Source organism: Astatotilapia calliptera, chromosome 16 (genome assembly GCF_900246225.1).
Source record: "Astatotilapia calliptera chromosome 16, fAstCal1.2, whole genome shotgun sequence".
In the NCBI taxonomy this organism is placed as follows: Eukaryota; Metazoa; Chordata; class Actinopteri; order Cichliformes; family Cichlidae; genus Astatotilapia; species Astatotilapia calliptera.
The window spans coordinates 27,862,247-27,869,308 of NC_039317.1; the positions used below are offsets into that span (position 1 = coordinate 27,862,247).

The following is a 7,062-nucleotide window of genomic DNA, read 5'->3' on the forward strand; positions in this document are numbered from 1 at the left end:
TGCTTCTGAGAGTCGGGGGAGACAGACGGGGTCTTTGACTCGAGCTGCGATGCTATCGCCCCTTCAGCACAGGCCCGTCTTTGTCTGCTCCCCTCTGCTTTGGCTCGACAGGTTTCCCGTTGCTTGTGGAATTTCAGAAACACGGAATAATGAGAGGTGTAAATCAGGACAGAAAAAAATGTGAAATTCACCGGAGAAGTCAGAGGATGTGGAGATTTGCAAAGAGCCGAGCTTCCCTCGCCTCGTTACTCATGGAAAGTTATGGAGATGTCAAGGAAACATATCAGAGGCACAGCGGGGACCCTCACGTGGACTTTTGCGCCCTATTGTCACTTCAAACAAACTGTACCTCACAGGAGGTTTTCTATCAGATGTTTGAAGCCACTCAGGTTTAAATATTAGCATCTAACTGGCTAAACAAACTGAGCAGAAGCTCCAGAGAAATACCTCCACCCTGCAGCGATGGGAGATGATTCAGTCTCTCTGGACACACACATGAAAACATGAAGAATCATTACTGTTTAGTCATACAGAGAATACACTGCTGTCTTTCAAAAATGCTCATGTCTTCCTGAGTGGATACAGAAATGGTTCTCTAAGTGCTGCTGACACAGGCTGAGAGTTTAGACCCAGGAGCGAGCACGAGGCTTCAACAGTGCTCCTCTTTTAAACCACATGACATTAACTTGTCCACCATTTGAACAGCTCCATTCACACAGCTCTAGAGACCAATCACTGACTGCCTAATAACCAATGGTCAATGAGGAAAATGGTTAGGGAAAAAATTCCCTAACCAATTGGCAAAAGGTCGCAGCAGGTTGCCGACTGTCGTTGAGTGAACTTGGTCACAAAGCAGTATTGAGTGAAACCTCTTCCTGATTGCTTGCAGTTTTCCTAAAAGACAAACATGGCTCCCTTTTACAGAGACTGCTCACCTTCAAAGTACAAGTTGTACCTTTTTGAGGTTTCTTCCTGTTAAAAGGGAGTTTTTCCTTCCTACAGTCGCCAAGCGCTTGCTCTTCGGTGTCAGCTTAGTGTCTGGGTTTTTTCTGTATTGTTGTAGAGTCTCTGCCTTACAATTTCAAGGTGACTGTTGTGATTTGGTGCTATATAAATAAAACTGGACTGACTTCCCAATTGAAGTGAAACGTGTTGGTAGGCACAACTTAAACGTTGAAAGCAACTATTCTCTGTTAATTACCGCTCATTTGGTGGCAGATAGTTGGCTGTTTGCAGATAAGTCATCGTCTTCCACTGCAACAGTCGGATAGAAACCAAAGCAATCACAAGAAGGTTTGTGGTGCAGCGCCCTCTTTGCAAACTATTTCAGTGCTGCGAATCACACTGCATTTTCAACCTGCTGCAACCATTTGCAAATCTAGCGTCTAGCGACTGGAGGTCAGCATTGGGGTTCCAACCAGTGTGACTGAGGCTTTAGTGTGACCACACCTTTTAGAGCAGGGGTGCTCAATCCCAGTCCTCGAGAGCTACTGTCCTGCAGCTTTTAGATGCATCCTTGTTCCGACACAGCTGAATCAAATGAATGGCTTGTTATCAGGCCTTCTCCAAACTTGATGGCATGCTGAAGAGGTGATCAAACATTTGATTCAGCTGTGTTGGAGTAGGGATGCATCTAAAAGCTGCAGGACAGTAGCTCTCGAGGACTGGGATTGAGCACCCCTGTTTTAGAGATATACAGCATCATATCCTCATGCAGGGACATCTAATAGTTTTTTGATGCCTCGAACAGGATTCGAACCTGCGTCGTCACACTATTGTTGCTTGGAGTCAGCATTTATCCCCACTGCATCATCTTCAGCACTGAGAGTCATTTTGTTTGTGTTGGAGCAGGTGAGGAATCGCTGGTTCTCTTGAAACTTGTGATCCTGAGTCAGCTCCTGTTGACCTGCTGTGAGTCCAAACTCAGAAAGCAAAGCCGCAGTCGCAGGTCAAAGGTTCGACTCCCACTGCTGATTATGCAGTTTGGTTGGTTCAGTTCAGGGATTCTAGTTAACCGAGGTGAAGCCTAGCAGACAACTAGCAGCTATAGCCACCTGGGTCAATTCAATTCAGTTTTATTTATACAGCACCAAATCACAACAACAGTCACATCAAGGCGTTTTATATTGTAAGTTAGACGCTACAATAACACAACAGAGAAAACCTTAACAAGCACTTTGGCGACGGCGGCCTCTTTGACTCATCCACCTGTAAGTCAAAGAGGCCACGCCTCTAATAGTGTTAATTTTAAGCCTTAATACAATTTAAAGAGATGAATTACAAATAAATGATCCCCCTGTTCAGCCAGTATGAAGTTGGGGTGGGGAACTGCAGCTTTTGCTGTCACAGTCCAGCTCTTTGAGGTTGGTGCATGGTTAAAACAAACACAACCCTTCAGGCCTGTTTTCGCATTCGCTTACTCGTGACTATCTAATTGACTATGGCGTGTAAAATCAGCGGTGTGTCCCTTTAACAGCGGTGCTGCGAGTGAGCGCGACATAAATCAGTCGAGGGATTATTCTGCACGGTTCCCTTCACATCCTGCATGCATTAACATCAAGCAGAAGCTCTGGTCTATAAGTAGCTATTGTAATTTGAATTATGAGCCTCGAAACATTGAGACACCCCATGGCCCACCCGCCTCCTCTCTGATGCATATTATCTGTATGTATGAGTGTACACTCTCGGCTCATGCTGCACCTCCCAGAGAGACTCACTCATGTTTAAACTGAGCCGTACTCGGCTAATATCTGCGAAACCTGTCACCATGAGGAATGATCTTATTCGCATCTATTTAAAAAAAAAAAAAATATATAAAAAAAAACAGGAACACGTTTGTTTCTGGGATTTCTTCGTGTTCAGCGGCTTGTTATTCTCATGAGTGTGTGTATATGTTGAAATTAGCTCAGGAATGTTCTCATTGTGCAGATGTTAATCCTGGACTGCGTTACAGCCCGTGGGATGATCGATAGTGCCTTCGCTGGAACCAGATCTGAATGGGAATTAAAAAATCTGAGAGCTTTAAAGCCAAGATCAGCAAAAGGATCAGAGCAAGCTTTTAAACCGCCTTTTAAAACACGAGTTTCAGGCATAACCTGATGTAATATAAACTGTTTAACCTGCTTTCATCTCATTTCATGGCCTTGATTTATATATTCTGCTGCTCTGGCTTCAGTTCATCTCTTTAAGTGAAGACTCGTTGACTCAGCTGAGGGTAGGAGAAGAACAACAACAAATGTGAGAATTCAGGTGACGAATGTAAACACGAGATGTCGTGTGTTTAATCAGGAAAAGTTTGATCTTCGGCAGCAGAAACATGGCTGTCGAAGTATGTGTTCAGGTGTGTGTGTGTGTGTGTAGACTTCCCCACCTGCTGACGCACCGATCCATCCGTCGAGTGTCTGACAGTCGGCGGTCACAGCTGACTGAGCTCCTCCATTGATCCCCTCTCTGCTCCTGACCAGTCCTGGCACATCCTAATCTATCCTCCACACACACACACACACACGCACACACACACACACACACTCCTTCCAACTAAGGCCGCACACCGGGACGGGCAAATAATTGATGCGTGTGAGCCAACCTCTCGCCGTCTGTCTGGACTCTCTGACAGCCTCAGCACGATTACACGACCTCCTCACCTCTAATGACTTCGCTTTGAGTTCTCCCTCATGCAATTGGCTCAGACACCTGCCAATCATCCTGCAGAGGAGCCGCTCGTTCTGGCGTCAGCCTCGCCCTGAGAGGCCACCAGCAAGAGCAAAGGTCTGAAAGCACTGACTTTGCCTCTCACGGGCATCACTTGAAGGCAGCTCGGCTTGGTCCATGTCCACCATGATGCACCAAAAGATTTGTGTGTTTCTGTCTATTTCGACCTTCTGTGCCACTTTTTCAACTCAGGGCTCAGCAGTTAATGAAATTATAGGTCAAATATAAGCTTACCACACTATTAAAACAAGCTAATCAAAATGATAATCCTCCCTCTGATTGCTTTGGTTGCGAACATGTTGCTTCTGTCGTAGTTTCAAAGTGAAAGTTGTGTTGCACTTTGTAAAGTTTTACTACCACTCAGCTGGTACTTTGTGAGTGTTTGTAGACAAACATGAAAAACTACAGGCAACTGTGGCAATCTTCCGGCAATCAAAGCAATTTTAGCGGAGGAAATTCTTTGTAGCTGATTTCATCAAGCGAGATCCAGAAACCAACAGGTTTCCATAGCAACTGTTGGTTGTCTCACAACTAATATGATGGAGAAACTCCAAGAAATGTACTCATGACGCCACGTGGAACACTGAAATAAACCAAACTTTAGCCATGACAACATCTGAGATGATCCATCTACAGATTGAGGTTAGTCGATAAATGTTGCTGTGTGGTGTGGATTGCTCGCTGTGGAAAAGTCCTGATCCTGACCTGTGAGGTGGTGGACTGTAGCTACTCTGAGACATTTTAAAAACGTTACAATTTTAAAGATGTGCTGCACATGGACGGGGATAATAAAAAAGACTGAAGTGTTTTAGTGATTTCAAAGTCTCTGTGTTTGGGGAGTACAAAGCTATCATAAATGTTAGAAGTTACAGGATAAAGTCACCGTTTCTGACAGAATAAATCTTCAGACCTGTCTTCTCCGTCAATGAGAGGTTTGGTGGTTTCTGTGATATTTATTTTATGACAATCTGTTCAATCTTTAATCTAAAGGCATCTTAAGTTGAGCTGTACAACTTTATTTTTCTCTTTTCCATCCAAAGTGGAGGTGTGCCCAGATTTAAGAGCTAGAGCTTCCAAAGATGATTCAGATTCAGGCGCACGGGGTGACTTCTGGTAACCCGACCTCCCTCCATCATCACCCACTGGGTCTCAGTTTTCTGGCAGTGTTTCCCGCTCATTGGCCGGGATAAAACTCTGACAGTCTTCCTGGAAGTCAACTGAAACCCCACGTTAGCTGCCGTCTGGGCGCGGCTGTTTTGGAGGAGCTCTGGAGTTTGAACAAAGCCCAACATCTTTGGCGTAAACTCGCCCTAACTCTCCCGTCTGTCTCCTGACGACTCTCCGAGGAGCAGCTCCACTTTTCATCTGGCGGGTGACATCACAGATGAACTCCGGGTCCCATGGACTGCATCTTGAGTGAGCGAGAGAAGAAGAGTTGTTTATGCACTTAATAAACCAGAGTAATGTCTGCAGAGTAATGTCAGCAGAGTAATGTATGCGCGTTTTAGCCTGGATTATTCTCTCTTTAATGCAGCACAGTCAGGGCGAAGTGAATTTCCTTGCACAGGCTTTAAGACACATTAGGCATATTACAATAAAGGATTACGCTCACTGAGATTTATAGCCAACTACACACATATAAGAATATATAATTTCATGCCTGCATCTTTTATAACTCTTATTTAAGACAGTGCAGCCTTCAGCTATGTGGACTGAGCCTTGTGTAAACTAAGCTTAGAGGGGAAGGCATGAATGCCCTTCTTTGTCTTCTATTTTTCTTGTAATGTGTCCATTTGTTGTTACGCTTGTTGGCTCTCTCTATCCGGGCTGCATTAAAAATTCCCCAAAATAAAGTCACAGTTTCACTCAACAGAAACTGCTTATACGTAATTTGATTTATTGGAAATTTGTCACAGCTCAGCATCAACAGGGATGGGCCCCAGATTATCCAGTTGTTTTGTTTTATGGAAACTCATGAGTCATTCTTAAGTGTGTTTAAGCGGTTGCTCACTTCAGATGATACAATTCACGGGGTTGGTTGTTAGATTACACCCACTAGATGTGATGTAATGACTCGTCAAGAACGTCACTTCCTCTAATGTCCACTTGAGGCTATCTCCAAAAGTGAGTCACTCCCCACAGACTTCGTGGCACTGTAGCTCACCTGGTTGAGCAGACACTGACCACTTCCTGTGTGTTACACCCTTCAGTCCCAGCCAGAAGAATACTGTTTTGGTCTCTATAAATAATTGACCTTACTTGATCTAACTCACCTGTTTAAATTGTAATAAACCTCAAAGCCTGCATTATTAGGGGTGTGGCTTCTTTCACTGACAGGCAGATGGCTGTAGCTGCTAGCTTGCTGCTAGACTTCACCCCAGCTAATTGTGAGTCCCTGATCTGGACCTGTGGACCATGTTTGTCCTGTTGGATCACAAACACACAAGACAAGAAGTACAAAAAAGAACAAGATGCCGAAATCCACTCCAAACTATGTCCGGGACAGAAACATCTGGATGTTATATATTAGCAACGCAACATAAGCTCGAGTGATGTTAAAGCAGAGTGTATGCAGACCTCAGCTCAGCATCTTACCGTTTCTGCCTGTTTCTGCAGGAGACTCACTGTGGTGTTCATTTTGAAGTCTCTTTGTGTTCATCTATAAACACTAAAAGAAAAAAATACTGACAGCTGCCAGTGCTACTACCCCTCAGCCTCCTAGTAGATGCACCAGAGAGTTCTTTCTGCTCGTCTCCATATAAGGGTTGGTGGTTTGGGGTCATTATTAATTGTCAATCCCAGAGGGTTGTGTAAAGTGGCCTTCCATACATCCATTAATTATTCCATTTATATGTTTTGTGCCTTTATTCTTGCTTTAAATAGTTGCTGGAAATGTAGTGTCCTCTTTTTTTTATTATTGGCCTGCATGCTGGAAAACCATCTCCATAATGCTGAGATTTTCATCTAATATTCAGTTTTTAGGGTGACTTTGTACCATCTGTCCACATGAAAAATGGCCTGTGTGCTATCTTTGGAACATTTACAGCAATGTTTATTAATGTGGACGTTCCCTTTAAATAAACCAATAAATAAAATACAGAAAACCGTCCTCCATCTTCTCAGATCTACCTACTCCCCATTATTGCTTGTCCGCCGCGTGTCCTCTCATTATTCCACCATAATATCCGATCGTCTGTCACCCTGCTTGCGATTAGCGCCGCGTCCCAGCACCTCATCATCAGCCAATCATACGGATCAGTGCCGATGATCCTGCTGGAACGTGAGAAAAGAAAAGCAAGCTATTGTTTCTGGACTCGCTTCCTCCTTCCTCTGTCTCCACTGCAGAGGACA

At 44.3% G+C, this 7,062-nt stretch overlaps 1 long non-coding RNA gene across 1 annotated transcript; it reads right to left on the minus strand.

The window, feature by feature from the left end:
* Window positions 1-5,081: 5,081 nt before the first annotated feature.
* LOC113008455 (uncharacterized) lies at window positions 5,082-6,369 on the minus strand. Its single transcript, XR_003270020.1, has 3 exons — window positions 6,307-6,369; window positions 5,985-6,135; window positions 5,082-5,122 (listed from the first exon to the last, which is right to left on the minus strand). It is a non-coding gene; the product is annotated as an uncharacterized LOC113008455 (long non-coding RNA).
* Between the last annotated feature and the right edge of the window lie 693 nt (window positions 6,370-7,062).